The sequence below is a fragment of the Ochlerotatus camptorhynchus genome, unplaced genomic scaffold, assembly GCF_037179485.1.
Source record: "Ochlerotatus camptorhynchus isolate MF236.1 unplaced genomic scaffold, CSIRO-AGI_Acam_v1.1 ptg000082l, whole genome shotgun sequence".
NCBI classification, from domain to species: Eukaryota; Metazoa; Arthropoda; class Insecta; order Diptera; family Culicidae; genus Ochlerotatus; species Ochlerotatus camptorhynchus.
In genome coordinates this window covers 1,138,400-1,154,075 of record NW_027040572.1, presented here as the reverse complement: position 1 = coordinate 1,154,075, position 15,676 = coordinate 1,138,400, and the positions used below count along the sequence as shown (strand labels likewise).

The 15,676-nt window shown below is 37.5% G+C and overlaps 1 non-coding gene across 1 annotated transcript; it reads left to right on the top strand.

Annotated features, from left to right (window-relative positions):
* Window positions 1–2,238: 2,238 nt before the first annotated feature.
* Window positions 2,239–2,310, top strand: TRNAC-GCA (transfer RNA cysteine (anticodon GCA)). The gene has a single exon. It is a non-coding gene; the product is annotated as a tRNA-Cys (tRNA).
* Window positions 2,311–15,676: the final 13,366 nt, after the last annotated feature.

Here is a 15,676-nt window from a genome sequence, read left to right as displayed (position 1 = left end):
ATTTCCAAGTAAACACATATAATCTCATAGTGATAGCAATGTTTAACATATTTAGCAGGGTTTTAATCATACAAATGCAAATCGCTAGCTTTCATGCTAAAAAATACTGGTTTTTGAGTCAAAAGTTATTATACGTCGTTTGGTGGCCCCTATTGTTACTTAAGTCAAAGTGTATTTACCAGGATATTCGGGAGAATTATCAATTACGTCTCCTTACGTGCAGCCCATTCATCATTTTAGGACTACCGAAATCATCTTAGCAACAAACAGTTCGATTTATTCACTTTAATAATGAGAAAGCGAAACGACGAACGTACACTTTTCACGGGTTTCTCAGCGCTGTAACTTAAGTCAAACGGCATCTCCATAGAAATTGGGTGACTTAAGTAACATCGAAAACTATTTTGAGCGGAAGGTGATTACGTCAAAAAGCAATTTGACTGGCAAATAAATTTAAAAATTGGATTTGATCCTATATTCGGACAGTATATAGTGTAATAGCAGGAGAATCGATTGACACTGATAGCTCGACTTTGTTTACCTTTGTTACATTCGACGTAATGAAAATTTGCTCTTGCTTTGATCTAAATAGGGGAAATGGATGTAATATCGTCCTTAATGTCCCTTATTTGGGCCCATACATACATTCATCAATCTACTAAATTATCAATAGCGACAAAAAATATCCATAAGTACCGTCGCAATGACGCGTTGATCTAGATAAAATTGATAAATAGCAGATTTTAGCGATGGGCCCAATCATAGATCCTTAGGGCAACATTAGAGCCATTTCCGCTATATATTGAAAATATTTACTACATATTTAACTCAGAACAGTTAAAACAACAATATTTATTCATTATTATGTTAAGTTAATCCGTCGCGTAATTCATTTTGTATTCAGTGCCTAAAGTTGTCCAAGACAAACTTTCAAGCATAGCTAGCACGCAAGTTGATAAGTAGGTTTGGTGCAAGTCCAAAGAGCTTATACGTACACTGAAAACGAATCTGGCTCAGAGAGGAAGTCATTTTTACTCATTCGTATACGTATCGTTTTCAGTGTAGTCACGTTGCTCTACAGACAGCATGCGATAGGTGGCGCACTGTGACAGCATTCCTACAGTTTCTAACAGATGGCTGTTGGCACATAAGCTTTAGTTTTTGTTAAGCTTCGTATGAGCTGTTTGCAAAGCGGGATAATTTTGGAGAGTATTGAAAGTAGCTCTCATTAAGATTTCTGCTACGTTTATTGATTTATTACTGATGCATTGAATATTAAAGCATTGTATATATAAGTGGGCTGGCTTCCAGCTATTTCATTTAAACCACTCCAGGTGATGTGGCTCCTTTCCACTCGAAACATGTTACTTGACAATAAAAACAACAACAGCAACAGCAATGATTAAGGAGAATCTAGCCACAGATAATTCAATAATAAAAAAAAATTAAACATTATGAGTCAAAATGACAAATCAATATATCATGTATTTTTGTATGAGGGACAGGCAACAATCCACAAGGGCAATTTATAAAAGGTTGAAGACCCACCTCTGCCTGGCGTGGATAATCATCCGTAACATTACAGACCTTAACTATATTCAACTGTGAAAAGGTAATCCTTTAAATTTTTATTCTTGATTCAAAACATCTGTACGTCTGATCTTTGTATTTAATTTCTATAAGCAATATATAGTTATTCCCATTTCTTATTCAATAAACATTGTAGATACTTAAGTGATTTTCTTTAATGGTTCTAATTGTGCCTTCATGTCGCGAATTTGTTTTATTTTTGGAACATCAAGAAGGTGATCTGAAATGAAGCAAAAAAGCAGGCAACCAAATACACCTTACGCTCACGCATTAAAAAACTGCATTCATACTTGAGCGTGCTTGGCGTGCGCGGAGCGGGATAAACGTTTGTATGAGAGTTTGACAAACACACTTGTTGTCTCTCTTTTACCAACGCAAATCTCACCCCGCGCACGCCATGCACGCTCAGGTCTGCAGACACCTTAAATCAAATCACCGCAGACGCGTGTTCAACCACCCTCCATCGAAGTTTAGTGATGACGTTATGTCAGTCCGTTGAAGCCATCTAGAAGTTTTGTTGTTGTTGTTGTTCTTGTTTTTTGTAGTTGGACCTTATCTGACCCATTTATGTCGTTCCTTGACGCGTGCTTCGCTATACCTTCAAGCGCAAAGAACTCTTTTGCAAGCATGTAATTGAATATCAGCGAAGGGGGTATAGCTCAGTGGTAGAGCATTCGACTGCAGATCGAGAGGTCCCCGGTTCAAACCCGGGTGCCCCCTCTGTAACGTTTTTTTAAGGCACAGTGGATTTGGAGATATTATCCCAATAACTTACCGATGATGAATCATTTATTTTGAATAATTGAATCAATGTATTTGCTCATCAAAAATGCTGGGTGATGGTGATGGATGATGGCTTTCACTCTGATTTATGGTGGTTTTATAACGGCAATAAGCAATCTTTTTAGTTTAAAAACAGCATTTAGAAGTGCAAAACATTCTTGATTAGCAATTCAGCTATATTCTGTTTTAAACACCTTTTAAAGTCTGACGAGAAAATCAGAAAGTTTCTGGATTTAAAAATGAATTTAATGCAGCACTCCATCCCTTTATAAAACTGTTCAGTAAATCAATTGGCATTTGTTTTATTGATGTCACGATAAAACACTCCACAAAGGTGTTTTATCATTATAAAAGCAATTATGAAACCGTTCGGTTTCAAACGGGATAAAAAATAATGATGGATGCAATTTGGTGTCAATGAAGTGTATCACAAAACCTCCCACTGTTTACAAATAAAACTAAAAACGCATAATCGATTGGGGCTTTCAAATGCAGAGTCACAAGGAAATGCCAAAGAATAATCTGGTAATAATTCTAGCAATGCTGTCGACGGAAGAGACAAGGAATCCAATTTAAGAACTTTCTGGGAGGGCAGCTCCAACAAAATCGGTCAACAACAACAGAGCAGCTGACTGAGAGGAGCGAGGTTAATGTGGTTTACGAAGCACTGGTAGCCAGTGTTGAGAAAATATCAAAATATCAAATTTCACCAATGTCCAAGATCACGCTTGATTTTCGTAGACAAAAATCAACAAGCAAACTACTGCGATTGATTTTGCAAGCTGTGATATCGCAGCTCGGAATATCAAGCTAACAAAACTCACCAAACTGTGGTGAGATTGAGTTTAATGAGCTTTGCTTCACACCCGAACGTAACCGAAACTTCCATAACGGCTGGCAGCAGTCCCTTCGTGTCTGCCATCAGTGAAGAGTAAAAAGAGATAGCAAGCTATACTTTCTCTTTCTAAGAAAACGATGTGCAATGGAATCATTTTTGTGTCGAGTCAGCTCTCAGCTTGATTTTAGCACGTTGTGAATAGTCTCGCAATATCAAAGGAGCTTGTAAAATTAATATCAAGCATGATATTTTGTTCCAATATCACGCGTGATATTGAGAGCGTATGAGAGCAGAAAAATATCATTTGATTGATGATTTTGCCAACACTGCTGGTAGCCGTCAATTTAGACGCTTAAAATTGATGGGAATACACAGCATATTGTCAAAGGCAGCCTTCTTCAGAAATAACGTCGCGATGATGACCCGAGTAGCACATTTCCGTCATAATAAGTTGCAGCAACTTGCATATGACTGATATTAGTTGTATAGAAGTTGCCACAACCGAATTGTGACAAGCGTGCTACTAGCGGATCCAAATAGCATCAGTGCCAAACTGGGACTGTGGAAAACTGCTGACAGGAAACTTCAGAAGCTGTCCGTCAGCTGGAAATTGGCTGCCTTCCGAACCATAGCAACGATTTCATTCGGCGAAAGGCTTAACTATTTCAAAACCTCCAAGCAAGCGCACATAAACTTTATCGCATCATCTGGAAGAAAGAAAACTTTGCGGGAACGATTGAGCTTCCACCTGTTCTAAGTTACGTATGTAGATACACTTCCTGAGCAACTGTTTCCAATAGATGAATTGCCCTTATCAAGGATGTCACGCAGCTTGTTGATCCAACGCTGGAGTAAAACATCGCACAGCAAAACTATCGATAGATAAACAAATTTTGATGTTTAACTTTTTCCAGGCAACTTTGCCACCATTAATGCCGTCATAAAACTAAACGGAATAGGATCAAGCAAAATGGCTTTAGATAAAAACAATTCAGTCTTCAAATTATCTTCATAAAAACCGCATTAAAATGTTTTGCATTTGTCAGCGATTTCATGAAAGCAAAACAGCTTTTCACAAATGGCTTATGGAATAATGTTTATGTTATCGCCATATTGTTATTATTCCATTTGCTGTTTTACAATCTTCTTTTTTCAAGATATTTTTCCTTTAAAATAATTTTATTCTCATCAATTAAACAATGAGCAATAATAGAGATTAAGAAAATCATCACATTTTCTCTGCTGGGAGCAATGATTAACATAACATATAACTATATTTTGTTTCCTTAATTAAAAATAATAAGTCAAATCAACGTTTTATTTTATTCGGTTTTCCGAAGTACACAATATGAGTTTCGATAATTTAAGTAATTCTTTCACTTTAATGAAGATGAAATTTATGAGGATTTTTGACCGATTCATGATTGAACTATGATTTTGGCAAGATCGGACGATATTTATGTATCCCTTTTTATCTTGATTGATGCTTTATTTTTCGTGCGATTAGTACAATTATTGATACCAAATGGCTTTTATTGTAGTTTTAATAAGGATTTCAAATGGTTCTCAATGCATTCGCCATACAACCTTTTTGCAGCAAGTCATTCTTTAAATGTCTCGATAATGCACTCTCTAGAACCTTCTTCAGGGTGTGCCAACTAGACAGATTATAGTCTTAATGAGGTTTTGGTGGCTGTAATAAAGGCAAAGCTATCTTGACCAGAGTTTTATGAATGTTGATTTATAGAAGCCTTGTAGTACTTCATAAAACGTTAAATGTTACTTGGGAGGGTTGTTCAACCGGTTTTTACCGGTAATACCGTGCCATTGTGCAATACTGAAATAATTATAAGTTCGGTAATTTTATATCCAATGTTTGAGGTGGATTAAAGAAATTACGTAAATTCTGATCGATTCTAATAATCTATAGATCTCAGCAACCTGAAACGAAACACATTATTGACGAGTTTCACCCTAACTCGACAAGGGTATTGGCAGCCCCCTCTCAGATTTCAATGAAACTATGTGGGTGTATAGATTTCGTCTACTTAAGCAACTTTGCATACTAATTAAAAAAATATTATTAATTAATTTATTTTTACAGGCTCAATCGAATGAACTTTACAGAGCCGAGTAATCATTTTCGTTATCCATTATTGATGTCTTATATTTAAAGTTAAAGGAACTGGACCAACATTTATCGACATTTTCTTCAAAAAATTATAGCTCAATAATGTTAAATCCTACAAAAATATTGCAGAACAATGATTTGTTGGAAATAAATAAGCTTCTATAATAAAATTGTTATTTGAAATTAGCATCTTCAACTATGTAAATTCACCCCAGCAGGCCTGGGTTCAATCCCAGTCGGCGCCGCCGGGATGTTCTGAGGCATAACATCTCTGATCACGCCTTCCTTTGGATGGGAAGTAAAGCCGTTGGTCCCCGGTTCATGAGTTGATAGGTCGATAGGTAGGGTCCAGGTGTGGGAGCTGCCTTCCTGGCACGTCGGTAGCATTGGTGCTCAGCACGGAAAACAAGATCAACGGAAAAAAAACCGAAGGAAAAAAAACAATGTAAATCGTTGACTTCACGCAGAAGTAATACTAAACATATAGTCAAAGTACATAACTCTTTTTTTTATATCTTTATTAAGGAGACTTTCAGCCCTGGGCTGGTTCGTCTCTGTACATAACTCTGGATGAGAGCATACCATCAATTACTGTCATTGGTCGAAAGGTACAGTAGCAGCACCTACCCTACCCGTGTCCCCTCGAGATCGTCAAGTCGACGATGACAGGAGCACATACCGTGGTAGAGGTAACAATAGCTGCCATTTGCAAACCTTGTAAAATCATGAAGTTTTATAGGACTAACGATAGGTTTTGGTTCTTATTGAGAATTGGCCACTTTCCCGAGGGCACCAGGACCAAAAAAAAAAAATATCTTGTTCATGTGTTTCCCTTATGGGTCATTCCAGCTCAAGTGGGTACACCACCTGTGGTCGATGTCACCGATTTGAGCCAAACTTGGCCAAAATGCTTATTTTGGAATTCTGTACAAACGCCTTTTTTGATTTTGCTCTAATGTGCCTAGATTCTTCTGGGCTACAACCCTGGATTTTCGAGATTTTTAAAAATTTCAACTTTCAGAAGAGATTACTCCACAACCAAATAAGCTATTTGTGATCTGAAAACGTCAACTTGAAGGTTTTTTAATGTAATTTTATAAATGTTTGAAAACGTTTTGTTTTTGTTATAGTAACTACAGTAAACAGACTGATTACCTGAAGGTATCCAAATTGTCAAAAAATGGCCTATATTCACCATGCGCGGGATTTTTTGTTTCTTAATATTTTGGGCTCAAATTTTCACCACACTTTGGAAAACTCTTCTTTTTTATGTTTTTCCAAAGGTAAATGATTTGGACAAATAGTTTTTGAGAAATTGCCAGATGGGTGAGAGGTAGTTTTGAGCTTTTCTGGTGAAAAATCAATACTATTTAATATATTTTTTATTTTTTCTTGAATTCCTTCACGCTGATTGCACAATAATATTAATATGTTATTTTTCACATGTTTTTGGCTGGATTCTCATTTTTTGAAATCATAACTACCTCATTTATTTACTTCTGTCCATAGTTTAATTGTGGTTCTAAAAGTGAAAAATACGTTCCTATGGGATACAGCCAAAACGTGAAGTACAATGAAATCCGATAGATTGTCAGGTATATAAAATTACAGTTGTGGATGACAGCTACTACATGGATAATACCCTTATTTGAGTAAATAATCTCACGAGCAAGAATACTTTTTTTTGACGTAGAAATACGTCTTTGATTTCTATATGGGGGTATACTTTGTGAAAACTGAAAATGGAACATGTAACAAATTATGAAAGATTTTGAACGTTAATAACTCAGCTGCCCCTGAACCAATTTCAATAATTTTATCACCTATCGATCAGGGCTACGCTTACGCATCGATATCAATGCTTTTGACTGTTTATGTTCAACAAGAAACTATTGAAAATGTAGTAAATGTCAAGCATTGTCCAAAAGCGACGAAATAATTAACAAATTCACCAATTACGTTGAGCTACCGATTACAAATTTATAATTTTTTTTTTTTCCTTTGGTTTGCTTTTTCCGTTGATCTTGTTTTCCGTGCTGAGCACCAATGCTACCGACGTGCCAGGAAGGCAGCTCCCACACCTGGACCCTACCTATCGACCCATCAACTCATGAACCGGGGACCAACGGCTTTACTTCCCATCCGAAGGAAGGCGTGATCAGAGATGTTATGCCTCAGAACATCCTGGCGGCGCCGACTGGGATTGAACCCAGGCCTGCTGGGGTGAGAGGTAATCACGCTTACCACTACACCACCGGCGCCGTTTGCTTATAACATTATTCCACACGGTATTATCCCGAATGGGCATTACCCCGAATCCCTTGCGAAAAACTATTGATTATATATTTTCCTTATACATTAAAAGAAGGGAACATTCCCTTCTTTATCGTTTAGCCAAAGAATTTATTATTTCCTTTTGTTGTATTTTCAAAGAAGGGAATATTCCCTTTTTTAATCATATATTTAACGAATAAATGATCTTCTCTTTTATATATTCAAAGAAGAGAATAATCCCTTCTTTATCGTATATCCAAAGAATTAATTATTTACTGCTTTTAGAAATGAGTTCGGGGTAATGGCCATTCGGGGTAGTGTACTATTCGGGGTAACGGCGTTCAGGGTAGTTCACCGTTCGGGGTAGTGACATTCGGGGTAGTGTCATAGAATCAGATAAATGGTATGTCTATTTGTAGAAAAAAAATCAGACAATTTTCCATCAAAAATGCATTTTAATGAAACGGTTGGTGACAACGCAGCCGATATCTGCAATCTATTTGCTACTTGCTAACAATAAATTTACACCTCTTTTTCAGAAGATGATCGTGATTGTGATTATTTTGAATTTATCCCAGAATGTATTAGTGATATTCAAGTTAATCAAGTTAATGTGCAGGATATTATGGCAACTTTGAACAATTTGGATGCTTCCAAAGGCTCTGGACCAGACGAAATTCCACCAGTATTTATGAAGAGCCTGGCATTGAACTTACAGCTCCATTATTTTGGCTTTTCAATATGTCGATAGATTCTAGAATCTTCCCAAAAACATGGAAAAGCTGTTTTCTAGTGCCTATTTTCAAAAATGGCAAAAAATCTGACATACAAAATTACCGAGGAATTGCTATTATTTCCTGTATTCCAAAGCTTTTCTAAGCGATCGTCAATGAAAAACTATTAAACTAACATGTAACACTCTTCTTCTTCTTCTTCTTTGCATTTCAAGCTTATTGCATATCGCTATTAGCTTATTGCGTGCTCTCAACTTAGTGTTCTTGATGCACTTCCACAGTTATTAATTAAGAGCTTTCGATGCCTGTACCATTTTTGCATTGATATGATTGTGTGGCAAGTCTAATCATACTTCTATGCCCAGGGAAGTCCAGAAATTTTCCAACCCGAAAAATTCCTAGACCGGACCGGGAATTGAACCCAGCCACCTCCAGCATGGTCTTGCTTTGTAGCTGCGCCTTTATCGACTGAGCTAAGGGAGGCCCCATATAACATGGTTTCTGCAAAGGACGATCAACTAATACAAATTTACTTGAATTCGTCAACTATTCTTTGGTTGCAATGGATAATGGAAACCATGTAGAAGCACTCTATACCGATTTTAGCAAAGCACTTGATCGTATTGATATACCCATGTTTCTTTTCAAATTAGAAAAAATAGGAATTGAACCTGGACTTCTCAAATGGCTTGAATCATATTGAACTAAACGCCAACAAATAGTTAGATTCAAAGGTGAGAAATCAAACCCTATTACTGTTACTTCTGGAGTCCCTCAAGACTCGCATCTAGGCCCTCTTTTGTTTATTTTATTTGTAAACGACATCTCCTTTATTCTTAAAAACATAAAAGTTTTAATCTATGCGGATGACATGAAGCTCTTTCTAGAAATAAGAAATAAAGAAGATATAAATACAGACATACCAGATTGAAATAAACTTATTCTATGTTTGGTGTAACAAAAGCCTCCTGCAACTAAACGTTCAAAAATGTAAATCAAAAGCTATTAGTAGAAAAAGAAACAATCCAGAAAATACAACTGTATTAGGCAATCAGGCAGTAGAAAAGTGTGAACGAGTTAGGGATTTAGGAGTTATAATTGATTCAAAACTAGCATTCACTGATCATTATAATACAATTATCAACAAAGCAAATAATATGCTTGGCTTTATCAAACGATTCAGTTACCCGTATGACCCGTATACAATAAAATCACTGTACATTTCATATGTAAGATCAATACTTGAATATTGAAGCATGAGTTGGTCACCTTTTTCATTCACGCATGAGGAACGATTAGAGTCAGTGCAAAAGCAATTCTTACTATTTGCCCTTCGTAAATTAGGTTGGACAAGATTTCCTCTTCCATCTTATGAAGCACGCTGCATGCTCATCAACATTCAAACATTGAAAGTGCGTCGTGAATTTGCAATGGTTTCGTTTGTGAACGATATAGTATCGCATCGAATTGACTCAGTAGAACTGTTATCAAAACTTAATTTTTACATACCTTCTCGGCAACTGCGAACTCGAAATATATTTACTACAAATCACTATCGCACAAATTATGCCAAATTTGGTCCACTAAATCAAAGTATGACTGCTTACAATAAACATAGGGAAGATATTGATTGTATAATGACAAAAACCAGATTAAAGCAGTACTTTAATTCTGTTCTTAATTTTAACACATGACTTGTAACTTGTAAAAAAGGTCTACATCTAATTGACGACAAATTAAATTAAATAAAGAAAAAAAAAATTATTTGAAAAAAATCATGTGTTTGAGAATTCTAAATTGTAAGTTTTAAAAATGACTTATTTCAGTGTTGAAAAATGTCTTTTATTATATTTCCTTATGCAAGCTCATTTATTTCTCCATAAATCAACCTTGGGCAACATTTTTGTGGGACTTGACATTATTGAGTTATAATTTTTTGAAGAAAATGATAAAAAAAAAAGTTCTGCCCTTTCCAAATGTTGGTCTAGATTTTTTTTTTAAAGAAAATAAGTATGCAAAGTTGTTAAAGAAGACCAAATCTATACACTTACAAAGTTTCAATGAAATTTAAGAGGGTGCTACCAACCATTTGTCGAGTAAGCGTGAAATTCGTCATTAGAACAATTGGTACTTTAAAGGTACCGTGTGAAAGGACGGGTCGAAACGCGTAGTTCAAACAATCCAAATTTGAGTTGAATCTACTCATATTCATCAAAAGAAGGGTACCTTAAATTGAGTAAACGCAGTTGGGACTGACAACATGACGAATGGAAAACATCGATCTTTCTGTATGTTCAAACGGTCTTGTAGGCTCTTAATGTTCTATAGCTCTATCTTCCCATATCTCCCATAAGTTCCTTGCAATATCGAGATATGGAGAACTGACTGTACCAATTAATTTACTCAATTTACAATTAGCGTTATAAACTTAAGAAAAAAATCTTCACGAATAAGTCATCGTTTGTCACTACCAAGAGACGCTAATCAAATATTTCCAACCCACACGTCGTACTGCTCCCCTTAGCCCCTCATTCTCTGCAAGTAGCAATCACATCACCACTTATCCGTTCGATGTGTTATGTCTTGTTGTTTTCCTTCACATGCATAGTTACTCACTCGAGACTTCAACCGGGAGTCATGCCCTGGTCACAAATTAGGTCAGCAGCGGCCCGGGGAATGAGCGCGAAAAACAACAATCCAGCGGCCACATCCACGTTGGCCAGTCACTCCACGTCTGCCAGTCCAGCAGCCGCAGCAGCTCTGCAACCCCACCATCAACACTCGATGCTCTCCAAGAAGGCAGAAGAGTTCATTGACCGACCGCAATCGGTCGCTCCATTTTCGCTTCCACGAGCATCCGCTGGCCGGTAAGGGAGTGAGACGCAGAAAGTGGCCTAAACGTGAGCAAATCGTGTGTAGACTGAATATTTTTTGATTAATCAAGAACCAAAGCCCAACCAGATACATGTTACAAGCCGATCAAAAGCTGTGGAAAGCTTTACTAACCTGAAAGCTCGCAGCACATACCCCCATTCCATCAATTTGTTGTCCCCTTTTTCTGGTTTTCCCCCCGTCTCACCAACCCAACTAGACAACACAACAAACCACACACTTGCGCAAGAGTTCGTTCACCTTTTTCGCGGTTGACCCATTGAACGGAATACAATCGCGTCGCCGTCGTCGCCATCTTCCAGCTCTTTCTCTTTCTCGCATCTCACTCGCTCGTGGAACCGGTAACTTGCGCGCCAAGACGTACCTACGTGTGACTCGCAAAGATCAGAGACCGATCTACCCTGCTGCTGAGACCATACCTTTCTTTCCTAACAACTGGTTAGACTGGCTTTGGTCATGATTTTGCTGTACGTTTTACCATGGCCGGGGGTTGAATCGGGCTACATGGACGTCTCTGTGTGGTTTAAGGTAACACTTTTACATCATCGCGGGTTGAGGAATTTTCAAGTGATACAATCTGTCTTGTAATGGTACATTTGGGCACTCGGTTTTGGCATTGAGCTCTCTGCAAGATCCTCAGTCTGCAATTCTGCCCATACTTTATCGAATTAAAAAAATATACTCTTTTATTGCAGCTCAAATTGTAGCTGTGAGTTCAGCTACAAGCAGAAGCTATAATAATTATTTGTAGAGCAATAAATTTGATTTATAACTGATGGGTCATTAGGCTGAATGCCACTAGACCGAATGTCATTATTTGAGACTAATGCCATTAGGTCGAAATTGTAAAAATGTTCTTATGCCCATTTTTAATCATTAAGTTCGATTATATTTATAAAATCTACTACGTAACGAAGGTAGATGTGCCAATTTTTAAGTTGAAAAATCAATAAAGAAATATGGATGCACCATTGATAAGTACCTATGATTGCACCAATAAATTTAAAAATGTGCTCCATAAACAAAAAGCACAGTCATTAAGAAATATAAAATGTTCCATGAAAAAGTTATGAAATGTTTCCTAAAAAATACTGAAATTTACGTATAAAAATATGAAATGCACCAATAAATAAGATGAAATGTTCCAACAACTGAGGCGGGTTTTATGGAATATTTCCTCAATTGTATTGGACCATTTCATATATTTTATTGTGTAACGTCGTGCGTTTGTTTCGTTTCAATTTTAAATTTAATTTAGAATAATTATGGTTATCAATTGAATCCCGTAATTAAATAAGAATTTCAATGCAATAAAAAGAGTGATTCGATTCCACATCATTCTATTCAAAATAATCTTTTCAAAAAGTTTACTTATTGAAGAAAGCAAATTTTTAAGACGGAAGCTAGAAGCTTCAGCTGGATTTTTATCCGGCTTCAAAATTGGAACAACTTTTGCATTTTTACATTTATCAGGAAAGTATGCCAAATGGAATGGAATCTGTTAAATAATTTTACCAAGAAAGACAAGGTACTCTCGGGGAGTTTTTTGATGAGGATATAAAAAATTCCATCATCACCTGGAGCTTTCGTATTTTGAAACTTTTTAGCTATAGACCTTATTTCGTCCAAATCAGTCCCCCAGGAATCATCAAAAATATTTTCCCGAGAGAAAATATTCAGAAAATCCCGAGCAACCTGATTCTCAATAGAACTAGTAAGACCCAAACTGAAATTATGGGAACTCTCGAATTGCTTAGCAAGTTTCTGAGCTTTTTCCAAATTTGTGATCAAAATTTTACCACCTTCTTTAAGCGCTGGAATTAGTTTTTGAGGTTTTGTTCAAAAAATTTGTGAGTTTCCGAAAGGGTTTGGAACTCGGGTCTAATTTAGAAACATTATTTTCAAAAGTTTCGTTCCTCAGGGCAGAGAATCACTTTTTAATTTATTTTTGTAAATCCCGCCAGATAACTTTCAAGGCAGGATCGCGTGTTCTTTGATATTGTCTCCTACAGACATTTTTAAGACGGATCAAGAGCTGAAGATCGTCGTCTATTATCATTGAATCGAATTTAACCTCGCATTTCGCTACTGAGGCAGCTCTTGCTTCAACTATAGAAGTAGTCAGAGATTCAAGAGCATAATTAATTTCATCTTTGGTTTGCAAAGGAATGTTTGGATCGAAGTTATATTCCATACATGTTCGATATTGCTCCCAATCAGCTCTTTGGTAATTGAAAGTAGAGCTATTGAGATTACAAATTATTTCTTGGGATATTTCAAGAGTTACTGTAAGGTGATCAGAACCGAAGTCACCATGGGTAACCAATTGGCTACAAAGTTGACATGAATCAGTTAAGAGCAAATCAATAGTTGAGGGATTTCTTGCAGAAAAAAAGCATGTTCGGCTGTTTGGATATTGAATAGTGTAATAACCTGTAGAACAATCATCAAACAGAATATTACCATTGGAATTGCTTTGAGCATTATTCCATAAGCAGTGTTTTGCATTAAAATCACCATTAATGAAGAATTTAGACCTATCACGGGTATGTTTCTGGAGGTCACCCTTGAGAAAGTTCTTTTGCTGGCCTACGCATTGGAATGCCAAATAGGAAGCTATAAACGTAAGTTGTCCAAATTTTGTTTCAACAGAAACTCCTAAAGTTTCAAAAACTTTGGTTTCAAATGAAGGAAGAATTTTATGTTTGATTTGTCTATGAACAATGATGGCAACGCCACCACAGGGTCCATCAAGACGGTCATTTCTATAGATGAAATAATTTGAGTCCTTCTTAACCTTATGGTCTGGTTTAAGGAACGTTTCAGTTTTAAAATGATAAATAGCTTGTCTTCATTATCTTTAAGAGGTCGAGCATTCCAATTTAAAATATTTAATGATTTGAAATCCATTACTGAATTTCAAAGTCCTGACGATATTATTCGCAAATTTTACTCCAGTTTGAATATTATCAAACATGAAGTTAGATTTAAGCATATCATGTCAATTAATGATTTCTATAAAAATTCCATTTTAGGAGCAGTTTTCACAATTTCCGTTAGAATTACGTTGGGTAATATTTTGATTTCTACCCGCTGCAATAGCAGCATAGGTAGCTCCATTTACTTGCTGAACATTGTTAGCAGCAAATATGAAACAGGGGTGATATTTGTACCTCGGGTACGTTTCTCGCTGACCGCTGTTAATAGCAGAGGAATTTGTATGATTGTATGATCGCTTTGCGAATCTTACATTCCCAAAAACAGGATTTTTGGTATTCACCAAAATTTGAACATTTAAATTTCTGAGGATCTTCCTCACAGGAAAGTCGTCCTTTGCGTGAGAGGAATCACCACAATTCATGCCTGTAGCAGGCATGTAGCAGTTTTTAGTTCCGTGACCCTCATCCCTGGCACTTGCGGCACTGACTTGACTTACTTACTTAAGGGTCCTGTGCACCACCAGCGGCTCAAAGGGCCAACGTGAAAGACTTCCATCCTGGGCGGCTGCTCGCTGTTGCCTTGACCTGGGCCCAGGTCAGATTCCTATCGACTTGCTTAATTTCCTTATTGAGGCTCCGCCGCCATGAGCCCCTGGGTCTGCCTCTGCTGCGATGTCCTGCCGGATTCCAATCCAGCACTTGCTTGCAGATTTCGTTTCCACCCCGTCGAAGTGAGTGGCCGACCCACCTCCACTTTCGCTCTCGAATTTCTGTTGTTATCGGCTTCTGATGACATCGACGATGGAGCTCGGCTTTCGAGATCCAGTTGTGAGGCCACCAGGCACGAATTATATACCGCAGGCATCGGTTGATGAAGACCTGCAGCTTTTGAGTGTTCTCCGCTGATACACACCACGTCTCACTGGCGTATAACAACACAGATTTCACGTTCGAGTTGAAAATTCGGATTTTGGTGCGTTGACTTATCTGGTTGGATCTCCATACGTTTCGTAAACTCGCAAAGGCAGCCCTAGCCTTCTTGATTCGTGCACCTATTTCGCTCTCGGTCCCGCCGTCCGACGCTATTTGGCTGCCAAGATATTGGAAACTTTCGACCCTATTCACTGCTTTCCCCGCTAACGTAAAGTTGGAAGGGTTGCCCGTGTTGATATCCAACAATTTGGTCTTGTTGACGTAGATGGTGAGACCCGCCGCAGAGGAGCGTTCGGCTAGGTCATTGAGCTTACTCTGCATATCAGAGCGCCGTTGTGCTAGTAGAGCAACATCATCAGCCAAATCGAAGTCGTTGAGCCATGGTGATAGGCTGCCAAAGCAGCCCACGGTTCGGTACACGGTCAATTGCACCTACCATGATCTCGTCGATTACGATGAGAAACAGTAGCGGTGATAGTATACATTCTCGTCTCACAACAGCGACTACCCGGATAGGGTCGGACAAGGCTCCGTTATGCAGAACTCTGCACGTGAAAGCCTC